Source organism: Equus przewalskii, chromosome 2, assembly GCF_037783145.1.
Source record: "Equus przewalskii isolate Varuska chromosome 2, EquPr2, whole genome shotgun sequence".
In the NCBI taxonomy this organism is placed as follows: domain Eukaryota; kingdom Metazoa; phylum Chordata; class Mammalia; order Perissodactyla; family Equidae; genus Equus; species Equus przewalskii.
Window position 1 is genome coordinate 76,156,777 of NC_091832.1, and position 14,696 is coordinate 76,171,472.

Here is a 14,696-nt window from a genome sequence, read left to right on the forward strand (position 1 = left end):
TCTTTATAGCATTCATATTTGTTAAGTTTATTAGGCACTCATGGAATTTGTCAAAATATAAAATATTAGACATTCTCAACATATGTGTAATCTCTGAACGTGTGTAGTAGCTTGTTTATTCCATTGCACCTTTAAATATACATTACATTGTATCTAATGAATAAAATAACCTAGATGTAGATTCATCTACACACTATCTTATGAAATCCTAATGTTTATCTCAGCACAAAACAAAGTAAGGCACATTTAGGGTACTAGTCTGAAAATATGATATAGAAATGGTACATGGGTCAAATAAAGACCTTCCTTCACAAACTAAATGGTATCATCAAGAATCAAGAACTTTTATTCATGAAACATAATTCAACTTATCAAAAGAATTATCTGACACTTGGAAATAGCCAGAGAGATTTGTGAGTCTCCTTTCAGTGCAATGCTGGGCTTGACTGCGTATTGACTGGGATCTTGAACAATGTTGTAGGGCAGAGGTTAACCTGTTGCTTTTTATCCCATAGAGATGCAAATAATGTCTGTCTGGTGGAAAAGACAACCCTAATGGTTTCATAGTTTATTACCCTGTTGGACATTAACCAGTTTTATATCTAGTCCAGCAATCTTATCCTAACATTGCCTATAAATATTTAGCTTTTGAAATACTCTTTGAATGCCTTCTCCATCTTACCGGTTCACCTTGTTTATTAGTTATTTGAATAAAATCTTTGACGTATGTTCATTTTACGTTTACATAGAAGTCACAGTTTTACCTTTTTGAAACTTTTGCTTTAATAAACTTTTGACTGCAGTGTCATATGATTTTATTTGTTCAAGAGGCATGATTTTAAATTTTTGAAAATTTTGCTTTAACAAACTGTCAAAACATAGTTACATGATTTAAGAACTGAATGGTACAATGTGATCAGCATCTTGTCCAACATCCTTAACTTCTGGATGGAGAAACTGAGGCTTAATGAGGTGAAGTTACTTGTCTAAATTTACAGAAATGGCTGATCTAGAATCTTCAGTGTTGGAACTGATTTTGAAAGTTAGAAAGCCAAAACTTTCTCAGAGATTTCATTGTCTATAGCAGTAAAATAGGAAACACTAGCTTAATAAACCCTGAAGGTCTTACATGGGCATATTCATGTGTACTAATAATTTTAGGGCACATTTTTGGTGAAGTGGCAGTGAGTGAAATAAGCAGGGAATTTTCTCATACTGTGAAACTTTTGATAATCACATTGCACAGTTGATCGAGACTCTACAATGTGTCATGCTATGTGCTAGGCAGTGTGGATGTACAAATTAATAAGTAACTTTTAGTCAGTTAATCATCACTTGAGACCTGTAATTAGACTTTAAGTTATGGCATTAGTAGAAAAAAGTTGAGGAAATCAATTCTTTGAGGAGTGTCCAGAAACGAACTCTTAAACTTCTAAAGAGGGAGGATTTTGTACTCACAGTGAGTTTCACTCTATCTTTAATCTATTGTTGACATTACTGCTTAAAGTGACAATTTGAAGTCATTTTTGTGGCTGGACAAAGAGACCTATTCATCTTAATATGTCCTGAGGACAACACTGTGTTCCAATATGGTGGTACAATAGTCAATGATCATAATGAAAACCCTGATTAATCAAAAACACTCTCACATAAGTAAGTTCTGGATCATTTTGAGAAGCTGATTAAAAGTACAGCCTGTCTACATAATTCTGCAAATAATTTCAAAGAGCTTTTGGATTCTGGGACAACCATTTATGGAACTCCTCCCTCTCAGGTCTATGATCTCTCACGGTTAAGAACCCTTGCTGTACAGTGTATTTAAGAAGGTGGGAAGTAATATTATACACTTTAGAAAGATCTACACCTAATACGTTTTAAAAGTTTTGTTTTTATACAAAGGTGAAAACTTAGGTTCTGGAAAAAAATTATTTAAATAATTTTTAAAAATGATTTAAGCTTAATTTAAAATTACTTAAACTTTATTTGAAGTATTTAATGAGATACCAAAAAAAATTGAGGGACCATTGTCTTTAGTAATACTTTACTATTTCCAGCTCATGCCGTCAGTCCCAAATTCACTATCATTCACTTAATCAACTAGAGAATGAAATCCTTTGAGTTTACTTTTACTAAATCCTTTAATTTTTTTAAAGATTGTCAGTTACCTGATTTTTTTGGCTCATCTATACAAAAGATCCCAGATAGTCACTTATTTTATAGCATATGAGGGTAGTTAAGTTAATGTATACAATTAAATGGAGTTATTTGATTTATTGCCAATGGTTTTCTGGGCATGAGCATAATGCTTGCTTTAATAAACAATTTTCTAAACAAATGAATTAACTTTTCCCGTCAGAAGAATTCAGAGTATCTACATGCATTCACCTTTTACCCCTCTTCTCATTCGGGCATTGCTGACTTAAGTCGAAATATGGCATCTTCCCTAATTTTTAAAGCTCTGTAGTCCCCTGAGATAAGGCTTTGCTGTCAGAAAGATCTGACTCAGAGGAGTTGCTGGCAGACCCTGTTTTGCAACCTACAAATGCATGTGGTAAGTGAATGGAGTCACAGAAATCCTTTCTTACAGCATCATTGCATAGAGTTAAATTAGTTCAACTTTTTTTTTTTTTAATCTTAGAAAGCTCTCTTTTCCCCTCATGATTCCAAAGTACATTTAGTTTGTTGATAAAAATATGCACAATTATGTGTACATTAGGAAATCTCTATGCATCATTTTTCTAAAAAAGTAGTCTATTTCTTAGCAGGACTTGTCAAGATTTCTAAAGCTTTGCAGACAAAGAGCTAAAAAATAAAGAAAACCTCCCTTGTCAGTGGCTTTAATCACATGCTCCAGAATAGCTAGCTGTGCTATATTTCAAAAGACAAACTGGGCTGCAGAGAGTGGGACCAGCCACTAAATGAGACTGAAACAGCTGTGATTTTGCAAGATGTGCCAACATTTTCTTTAGCTCCGGGACACCAGACATTATTTGGCTCATAAAGTACCCTATGTTATTGGCTCAACTTCTGTTTAGGAGAACAAGAGATCTTGTTCTGTATCCTCATTTCAGGCCCTCAGGAGCATTGAAAATTAAGGCCAACATTTTTTTTTTAAATCTCATAGTCCTTTTTTTTTTTTTCCCAAATAAACTATGATTCAGATATGCTTTGTAACTTTGTGAGACTACATTATGATTAAGCTTGCAAGACTCAGGTCTTTCTTAAGAGAATGATTAAATAAGTTACAGCATCTTTTAGGAGAGAGTCAATCTTCCCCTCTTTTAATCAGGTAACAAGTGATTGTTAAAATATAGAACTTGCCCAAGTGTTTTGGTGACTATTGTGGCAATGCTATTTTCTGCTAGTATGTGCATTTCCTTTGTCTTACTCTTCTCGTTGGTGGCAAGTAGAGATAATATGTTGTGTTTAAAGAGGAGTCACATGGCAGCATCCAAAGTAGCAAATTTCTAATTAAAGACACAAATTCCTAATTAAATTTTGACTTTAGCCCAGGCTACCTACTAGATGCCAGTAGTAGCACCGTTTCAAGTTGTGACAACTGAAAACGTCTCTTGATATTGTATAATATTTCCTGGGAGGCAAAATCATTCTCTGGTTGAGAACCACCACTTTAGTCCATTGATAGAAAGTCCTCCATAAAGAGCAAAGCTGTCCATTTTTTTGTCCTCTCACATTCAGTTTATGAAGATTTTCTCTGTCAAATTCCTTGTACTGGGACATACTGCCACCTTGTACGACATCTATCAGAGCTCTAAGCAGTCTCATGGTTTGGGGAAAGGGATCGTTGAAATAAGCCACGGGAGTCAGGAGGAAGAAACATCTTGGGCTCTGAAATAAAATTTTTAAGTGAAGGATAAGTCTAGCAGCAGGTGACAAATGAAATATCAGGGCAAAAATTTTGGAATGGGTGGTGGTTGTAGGTAAAATTGCTTTGAAAATCTGTGCTTTACCTTTCTCCCTCCCAGGGCCCAGTAGCTGTATTCTTTGAGATAATGCCTGGGATATAAAGAAGCCATACTCTCATCAGGGCCCCAACATCCCTGTGGGTACCTCCTCTGACAGAGGGTCAAAAGAAGTAAAGGGTGTTTCCTCACAAGCAGGAGGGGAAGAAGAGTAGCAAAGTGCACTAGAGTGGAATTGTTTGGCCATGATACAGTTGGCAGAAAATGGGCAGTGCAGAATCACAGTGGGAAATAGAAAAAAAGATGCAATATCAATAGGGTAGGCTAGGTATCGCTGCAGTAACGAAACGTCATCAAATCTCGGTGGCCCCGTGGCTGAGTGGTTAAGTTCTCGAGCTCTGCTTCAGGGGCCCAGGGTTTCGCCAGTTCGGATCCTGGGTGCAGACATGGCACCGCTCATCGGGCCATGCTGAGGGGGCATCCCGCATGCCACAACTAGAAGGACCCACAACTAGAAATGCACAGCTATGTACCAGGGGGCTTTGGGGAGAAAAACGAGAAATAAAATCTTAAAAAAAAAAATTTCAGTGGCTTAAAACAACAAATGTAGATTTCTCACAGTGTACGTCCATCACAACTTGGCAGAAAGGCTTTGCTTTTTCATAAACACCTGGAGACCCAAGCTAATGGGTCAGCCCGGACATTTCCATTTCTGTGCCTGAGTGAAAAAAAGTTCTGAAGGGCTTGCACTTCCAGTCACAACTCACTGGACAAAAGCAGTCTGAAGAGTGGGGAAATTCGAACTATCCGGTGAATTGGTAATTAGGGGAGATGGTGTAAGCTACAGGTGAGGGCTCTGATGATATCTGAGGCAAATATAACCTAACTTTATTATTGTCTATTCAATAATCTTCTTCTTCTGGGGACAGCCGCCTCCCCTACCCCATTTCACTTCACCTCTGCCTAGGCTTCCAGGCCATAGCTGTTAGGTTTAATGATGAACATATGACTTAAGCTGGGAAAATCACATTCTCTTTACTCAGCTCGTTCTCCCGTTACAATTGATTGGTTCAAAACTGAACACCTGCATAGCAGTTAAGCTTGTGTCTTCTGCTGTGACCTGGGGTTTGCTAGTTCAGATCCCAGGCACAGACCTACACACTGCTATCAAGCTATGCTGTGGCAGGTGTCCCACATATAAAGTAGAGGAAGATGGGGCACAGATGTTAGTTCAGGGCCACTCTTCAACGGCAAAAAGTGGAGGATTGATGGTGGATGTTAGCTCAGGGCTAATCTTCATGAAAAAAAAAAAATTTGAACACCTAACCTGCGTAGGTCAACCAGAAAACTTGCCTAAGAATTTTAGAGCTGAAAGAGAGAAAAAGAAAGCAGGACCCAGGACTAAGTAATAAAGGGTAATATTCTAGAGATCTTCGACTTTCCTCTGTGTGAGCTAGAGAAAGTTAATTGCAGAGAAAGAGGAAAGATGATCCAACTCCACAGGGGAGCTAACAGGCGAGATGGAGAAGTCTGGTGCCTGTTGATTCCTTTGCAGGAATTGCTCTGGAGATCCCTTCCAATTCTTAGTTTGCTTGAAATGGCTCAGTATCCGTTTTTAATCTACCTTCTGCTTCAACTTAATCTAGGTTGATTTTTTTTTGATACTTGCAACAAACAGAAAATCTATAATTGGTTTCTAAGGCAATTAGGTCTTTTTCTAATTTCCCAATTTTAGAACATATATCATTTGTTTCTGTGACAGATAAAGATGTTCATGATCTTAAATTTTTCCCCCCACTTTTTTCCTAAACCAAATGACTTCTAAAATATTTATCATCATGCTTACATTGTTAATCTTCTTAATATTTACCTTCTGGCTTCCACTTTGTCACAGGTGTGTTAGTTCTATATTTGAATGCATTTCCTGCCCACCTTCAATTGCAGCTTCCTCATTCCTGAGGTTTTGTTTGTTTTTCCTCATTCATCTCTTTGCTGACTGGCTTCAGTGTCAAATATTTCTTACAGGCTTACTCATGAGTTCCATATTCACTGAGTCTTGATGATTTGTAAATAGCATTCTATTTTATGTATATAAATAACAGCCTGGTGTTATAAAATTTGGATTCCATACTTTCTTTTCAAAACAAAATAACCTTGGAAATTTGTAAACATTGTAATGCTGTCATTTGGCATTGAACATTGCAGATAAGATTTTCAGAGGCCAGCCTGCATTTTTTTCCCCTAATGTGTAGGTGATTTGCTTTTCTAGGATTGATGCAAATTGAATTCTTTCTTTATTCTTTAATAAATTCTCGGGATGTGTCTTAAAATTGGTCATTCTGCACCAGATTTTCCTGGAACACAACATGGAATTGACGTATTTATATTTTTCCTTCATTTCAGGAAGATTTTACAATATATGCTTAATTTTTTTTTCTGTTTGTTCTGTTTTCAGGCACAGAGATATTTATTATGTGTGTGTGGAATCCACCTCTGAATCAATTGTGTTTTCCCTACTTGCTTACTTTTCTGTATTTTTTTATTCAAAAAATGTACCATTTTCTCAAGTGTTTTTATATTTCTGACTTTATTTCAGCAGCATCTATTCCACTTACTGCTTCTAGTCTTAATTTCTCTAATGATTTTATTTTCTTCAAATTTCTTTTTCGAAAGCTCAGATTTCATTTTTTGCTGCTTTATTAACTTTTTACGGATGTTTCATTTTGCATTCTTTTTATTTGAACTTGTTTTTCAAAGGGTTTTTAAAAATATTTCCTTGAGACTATAGGGAATAGTTTCTGAAACTATTCGAATTAAAATAAAATTAAAAATTAATTTCTTCAATCACATCAGCAACATCTCAAATGCTCAGTAGCCACGTGATACTGTATTATCATATCAGATAAGACAGACATAGAACATTCTCATCATTGTAGAAAAATCTATTGGGGGGCCGGCCCCGTGGCCGAGTGGTTGGGTTCATGCTCTCTGCTTTGGCAGCCTGGGGCTTCACCGGTTTGGATCCTGGGCGCAGACATGGCACCACTCCTCGGGCCACGTTGACGTGGCATCCAGCATGCCACAACTAGAAGGACCCACAACTAAGATACACAAGTATGTACTGGGGGGATTTGAAGAGAAAAAGCAATTTAAAAAAAAGAAGATTGTCGACTGTTGTTAGCTCAGGTGACAATCTTTAAAAAAAAAAGTCTATGGGCCAGTGTTGCTGTAGAGCAGAGGCCCCTGTGTATTTTTGTGTGTGGTGGAGTTTGTATTTTCTGTCCTCAGCAGAGCTTGCTGCTTCCCCCCTTTTCCTCTTATTTGCCAGGCAGCATATGTGGGTTAGGGTTTTGGTCTCCATCTTAGTTAGCTTAGGCTGCCATAACAAAATACCGTAGACTAAGTGGCTTTAGCAACAGAAATTTATTTTTCACAGTACTGGAGACTGGAAGTTCAAGGTCAAGATCCCAGGAGGGCCAGTGTCTGGGGAGGGCTCTCTCCTTAGGTTGCAGATGGCCACCATCTTACTGTGTCTTCACACGGCCTTTCTTTGGTGTATGCAGGTGGAGAGAGAGGAAGCAACCTCTCAGGTGTCTCATTTTATAAGGTCACTAATCCCACCATGAAGGCTCCACCCTCGTGACCTCATCTGACCCCTCTGAAGACCCCCATCTGTAAATACTGTCAAACTGAAGTTAAGGCCTCAACATATGAATTTTGATGTGACACAAGTGAGATCACAGCACCAGTCCTCCAAAATTCATGTCCTTCTCACACACAAAATACATTAATTCCATGCAAATAGCCCAAAAGGTCTTAACTTGTTCCAATGTCAACTCTAAAGTCTAGAGCCCAAAGTCTCATCTAAATATCATCTAAATCACAGGTGGGAGAGACTTGAGGTACAGTTCGTCCTGAAGCAAAATTCCTCTCCAGCTGTGAACCTGTGAAACCGGACAAGTTATGAGCTTCCAAAACACAATGGTGGGGCAGGCATAGGATAAACATTCCCATTCCAAAAGGGAGAAATAGGAAAAAAGGAAGGGGTGACAGGTCCCAAGTAAGTTCAAAACACAGGAAGGAAAATTTCTCTGGCTCTTAAGCCTCGAGAAAAATCCTCTTTGGCTTGATGTCCCACCTCCTGGACTCATTGGGGTAGCAGCATAACTCCCCCAGCTCTGTCCATTGGTCCTGCCCCTCTAGTTTGCCACTGCCCCTGTGACTCTCTGCAAGGGTCTCACCTACACGACTTTCTGGAAGGACAGCTTCACTCCTGAGGCAGTGGATGGGGTCATCCTGGCTTGCTGAAACCAGGAGGAACCACTTCTGCCCCCTGGGCCTGTGATGAAAGTATCAGCCCTGATGATCCCTGAATGACTTTCCCTTTTTCTAAGAAATAGTGCACACTCACAGCTGAATAGCTTTTTGGTCCCATCTTGTAGAATCGTGCAGTTATGGAGGCTGAGAAGTCCCATGATTTGTGGTCAGCAAGTTTGACAACCTTCCTTCATTCTGTTCTGATTCCTCTGCCCCTTTTACTTCAAACTGGCAATGTCTTTGCTGGTATAATTCCATTTTCTCTTTGTTAGGTCTCTTAGAATCTTATCCTTTATTTTCAAAGAAATCTACACAGTGCTTTCTGTTTTTTGGTGATAGACATTTTATAGCTTTATACTAGATTCATCATTCTTTCCCATATTTGCACCTTCTTTGTTCATTTCAGTGGTTTCCAAAGAATAATCTTATGCCTTTTTTTCCCTGCTGTGTTTTACTGAGAAGCTATTATAAGTTCTCAAGAAAGGAAGCCATGCGATAAAAGTGTTTGTTAGAGTGGATTGGAGTGTATGATGGGAGAGAGGATGGGGAAGACATGGAGAAGAAATTTAAGAATCTCTAGAAATTACTTAGGCATAGGATAATCAAGAAATGAGATAGGACGGGTCTAATTTTGAAATATTTCTCATACATAATTGTGGGCCATTACATATTTTAAGATTCAAAGGGAATTAACTAACCATTCTGAGAAAAATATCCTTACTATGGGAAACAACTTGAAAAGATAATCTAGAAACATTATGTAAAACAGGCTGCTTCAGGCTTTCGATATATTTTCCTCAGCTGTATTCATCACACCACTAGTCTTCTCTAAAGTTTGAGGCCTATCTAAACCAGAGAAGGTCGCCTCAGTTTGTATCATTGAGAAAGAATCAGAAGGATAGACAGGGACACACACACGTGCGTGCATGTACACACACACACACACACACACACCCCTCAATAATTCCAGATAAGGAACTAGATTTTTTTCTCTCTTTTCTCTTAATGAATAGTCTGGTTTGTTTTCACAGTTGATTATAAACCAAGTTATTTACCATTATCAGGATTGAGTGTCTGAACTCATGTTGGGGTGCCCCAAACCATGAGATTAAATCCATATCTCAGGATTTTCTGGCCCAATTAGCTCTCAGCTGGTCATATTTATAGAATGCATTTGCTAATTTGATTTCCCTAAGGCTTTACGTATTCAAAAATATAACAAATATTTACTGAGTGCCAGTTATGTGCCAGGCACTGCTTTAGGTCTTGGGATATAGTGGAGAAAAATAAGTGAGCATATTCATCTTTAGCAGCTTTCTTTCTTCAAAACTTTGATTGTTAAACTGTAAAAGTTGATATCTGTGTTTATGTGGTATAACGGAAATTAGAGACATTAGGCCAAATTTTTTCACACATAAGAAAGACTAATTTTATATAAAATTCCCTTAACCTTTCCTTTCTGTTCTCCAAATGGCCCTATTTATTTTTCGTCAAAATATTTCTTTTTTGTTTTTAATTTTTGTCAGATATATTTGCATACATAATGAGAATCTCTTGAGTAATATCTCAAATATCCTTCAAAATACTTCCAGCCAATGTCTTTTATTATCAGGAATTGTGTACTTTGTGCACTTAAAATTCTAATCTTCTTCCATTTTATCTTTGTTAGAAAAAACCATCCATATAAATCATGATGAAGACTACAGAAAGAAAGAGTTTGGATTTTTGCCAATCTTGTGGTGAACTTTCAAATCAAGGAAATGTTCTAAAATCAATATTTATATAACGTATTTGGCAAAATGTTCTGTCCTGAAAGACATGGATGACATCTTTTGAAGAGGAAGAGTGATGGGAAGCAGACAGCACCCAGTTCAAGGAGCCATCCTCCATAAGCCTACTTCCTTTTGTTGCAACATAATCCCCATCAAGGGCCTTTAACATCCCAGATCTCTTCCTCCATTATTAGCCATCTTCTTTTCTTCTCTCTCCATTCTGTTTTTAAGTGCATTGCAAAGTTGCCACCTCCATTTTATTTTTTCTAGAAGCCTCTTCAGTGCAATTTCTGACTCTTGGAATCACTCTTCTACAATATACATCCATTTCATCTTTGTGAAATCTCTGGCAGTTCTTTCCCTTTTTCACTAATGCTGATTTCTCCCCTCTTTTTCTGGGACACAGAGATACAGCCTTTGATATTCTGTTCTGTTCTCCAGCTTCCCTCACTTCCTCTAAGACTCTCCACTTTTTTCCCTATATCATTGCTCTCAAGAAATTAATAGCTTTGTTTCTACTGCCTAGGTAAATGATGGCTAAATTAGCCTGGCCCTTACTGAATAGCTCCGCAAATCTCTTGCTTGTCTTATCTCTCATTTCTTTAAAAGTTTCTTATATAAGTGTTGGACACCATTTAAGTCAACTGAAAGATCATGAGACAAAGCAAGAGGCAAATAATGGATAGAATGACAGAGTGGAGATTTGGTCATTATTTAGGCTCATTTGGTACAAGTTTTTCATTTAAATTTTGAAAATGATTACATATGAGTTCTAGAGAGTTGTGACATGAAACAACATGGTAGATCTCCTAATTTAATAATAACAGCTACCCATATTAGGTTTTTATTATGAAGTTGGCATGGTGCAATGTGCTTCAAAAATATTATCTCTTTTGGTCCTTATGACTCTGACAAACGAGAAAATGGAAGAACAGAGAAGTTGATAACTTGGCCAAGAACAAACAACCAGGAAGTGACCAGACTGAGATTCACGTCCAAATCTGCTTGACTTCACAACCTACGCTTATTACAATTAGACCACAGAGCCTTCCCAGCTCCACTCAGGGCTCTCGCCACTCCGTCACAGTGACTTCCTTCTCTGAGAGAATTTGTATTCCTTATACACACTGAGGATAAATTACAGAAACTATGGCTAGGCATTTAAGTGGAAAAGTGGACTAGTAGACATCTGATGGAGATAAGCATAAGCCACTCAAGTTTGCAAACTCTCTCACATGTCTGGTTCTACTCACATATGTGAGATGGTAATCTTTATTGTTCCCCATTATCAGTACCTAATGTTTAAAAGTCTTATGATGTTGGGCCATGTTTTTGGGCTTCACAATTCATAGGAGACAAAGAAAATTTCAACTCTCCACTGCAATCTCAATCCATTTGTCATGATGCTGAGTTGTACAGAACTAGGGCACATGTAAAATAAATACCTCTTTCTGTTCCAAGCCTTGATGAGCATTTTTCTTGATGCATTTGGATTCCTCGGGTAAGAAAATCACAATGTAAAGCCACTCTTTACATTTGCTGTGAGTTTGAACAAAGAGCTGAGAGACTGCTTTGTGTGAAAGCCGGTCAAGTTCACAAGACAAAGGAGGGCAAAGCCCCCTTAAAATCACAGCATTCCACTTCATTTTACTTTGTGTTGTTATGTCGAAAATTGAATGTGCTGGTTTGCAAGTAGATATAATAGCCAGTAGCTTTGGTCAACTGATTAGTTAGTGTGTTTTAAAGCAAGAGATTGAAAAAACAAAGAACAGATTTAAACTCATATGAAATCAGCTCTGTGCTGGGAAAGAATTCTTACTTTCACTTAGAGTCATATAAAAAAAGCTTATTTTCATGACCAAAATGTGAGACTTTATAACATTTTTATACCATTGCTTTTATTTGAAACATTTTTTTGGTATTCCTGCTGGCAGATGTATGAGGGACAACGCTTAAAAATGGTACTAAGTCCCAAGTATATACTCAACAATCCAGTATCTATTTGGTTGGCTTATACAAAGTTTTGGAACTTTTATATTGAGAATTTTGGAAGATTGAGAGGTAAAAATACACATATCTCCCTTTATAGGCACGCACAGTCTTTTAAGAACACTGGGACTCTCCATGCAGCCATCTCATTATGAGCATGAAACAGCATCAAAGCTTACAGCGGACAGGATATCTGAGAGCATGACACACAAGGCAAAATGAAATTCATGACTTCAGTCAAGTGTTTAGGGGGGAGATGAGGTAGTTTTTAGGACACCATGCTTTTTGTTATAAAGCCAAGATAGGCTTTCAAATCCATTCCACTGCCACAATGTACAAATGAGACAGAAAAGCTGTCTCCAAAGGACTGGCTAGTACAAAAACCATCTTACAACAGGCTATTGTCAGAAAACAAAGCTCCATAAATTTTATCTACCAAGACATGCCTTTATACAGCAATTGATTTCCTTTTATTAATGTATTTCCTTATGTCATTCCAAAAAGGACTTGAAGTACCTAGTTAAATTTCTGGTATATATTAACTAATTCCTTCAACAAATATTTTCTGAATGCCTACGCCATATTTCAGACTCAATAAGAAGTAGTGAACTAACCAGATATGGTTCTTGATTTTTTGAAGCTTACATTTAGGGAAGAATATGTACAATAAAGTTGAAAATTGAAATAAATGTTGTGAGAGATATCAGAGAAGACATGTTACAGATTGAGGCATGCGTTAAGGTCTTCTGGAGGACAGAATATTTAAGCTGAGATCTGAAAATTGAGCAGCAATTACCCTGAGAATTGGAGGAAGAGCGTTCCAGGCAGAGGGAACAGCATGCCAAGAGTCTTGGAGGTGGAAAAAGCTTCAAGGTCTTCTAGGAAATAAGAGAAAGCTAACTTTTCTAAAGCCTGTATGTGAAGGAGTGGCACAAAAGATAGTTAAAGAGATCAGCAGGACCCCAATCATGAATACCTGACTTGAAGACCTTGCTAGAGAATTTAAATTTTATTGGAAGTGTAATGAGATCACCCTGATAGCTGGGTGGAAAATAAGCTGGAGAGAGGCAAGTTTGGACAGGTTACAAGACCGTTCAGTAGCCTTAGTGAGACATGACAGACTTTGACAGAGATAATGGAGATGAAAAGTCAAGTGATTTAAAACATATTTAGTGGGTAAAACCAACGAGATTAGCAATAAAGTTTTCGAGAATGACCACCTGGTTTCTAACTTGAGTAATCAGGTTCCTTGTGGCGACCTCTATTGAAATGCGAAAGATTGGAGAGAAATGAGTTTGGTGAAAACACACAAAAAAGAATATTCTGCCTAAAACATGTCAGTGGGCAATCAAGTGGAGATCTCAAGTGGAGATGAGAGAGACGGGCTAGGCATGGTCTCTCAAAAATGGCACTACTTACAATTTGAGCCAAGATAATGTCCTGGGGATTGTAGGATGTTTAGAAGCATCTCTGACCCCCGCCCACTAGACGCCAGTAGCACTCCCCTCTTGTCATGACAATCCAAAATATCTCCAGACATGGCCAAATGTCTTCCAGAGGACAAAGCCATCACTGATTGAGACTTTCCAGCTTAGAAATGTAATTTGGAAATTGTTGGAACATAAGTGACATTTAAAATCCATGAAAGTAGAAGAAATCATCCAGCAAAATGATGTGTCAATTTCAGCAAAATGACGTATCAAATAAATGCAGAAACTCTCTACATTTGAAATGCTTGATAAAATACAGCAATATCAAAAATTTAACACTGAGAACATAGAAAAGAAAGAAAATACTCAGACAATAGAGTAATAATCATTAAATAAAAGGAATGGCACTTAATAAACATGAAGCTGTGCTGCTGTAGCCCCAATACTGAGGTGGAGGGGTTCTTTACTACACGTAAAAATAGCCATGGGATTTGAATTTTAATAATTATGCATGGATTCTACAAGGCAAAGATTCATAGCTCTCTATGAAAAACTCTTTCATAAAGTCTGGATCATAGAGAGCTGAAGCTTCAGTGAAAGGTGAACATTAAATGTGTCAGGTGCCCTCCGAGGCAGCATTTGACGAGGAAGCTTGTGATTGTCTAGTGTCTGGGAAAAAGGCTACTCTGAGCAATCAGAAGCCTCAGCCGATGTCTCATTTCGGTTTGGAGTCTAACGGTAGTATCTGAAAAGGCCAGAATCGCCCAGCTGAGAAATTAATACAAAAGTTGGTCCTGTTTTAGCCTTGGGAGGCATAGAAGAAGTAATGCAAAACTTCCCCGGAGGATGACCCTCCCAACCAGTCAGCACGCAAGACCCCAGCAACAAACAAGCCCCTCTCATGAAGTGCAAATTGAAAATTAATATATAAAGAACTCATTTACCATGAAACAAAGTTTACAGACCCAACAAATAGGAGGCATTGCTTTAATTGTTTGAAACAATAAATAACCTGAAGCTGACTATAAATTAGTTATGTGGAAGTGATTAAAAATATTTACAAGGGGCCAGCCCAGTGGCACAGTGGGTAAGTTTGTGCACTCTGCTTTGGTGGCCTGGGGTTCGCTGGTTCAGATCCTGGGCATGGACTTACACACCGCTTGTCCAGCCATGCTGTGGCAGGCGTCCACATAGAAAGTAGAGGAAGATGGGCGTGGATGTTAGCTCAGGGCTGATCCTCCTCAAAAACAAAAAATTTACAAAAA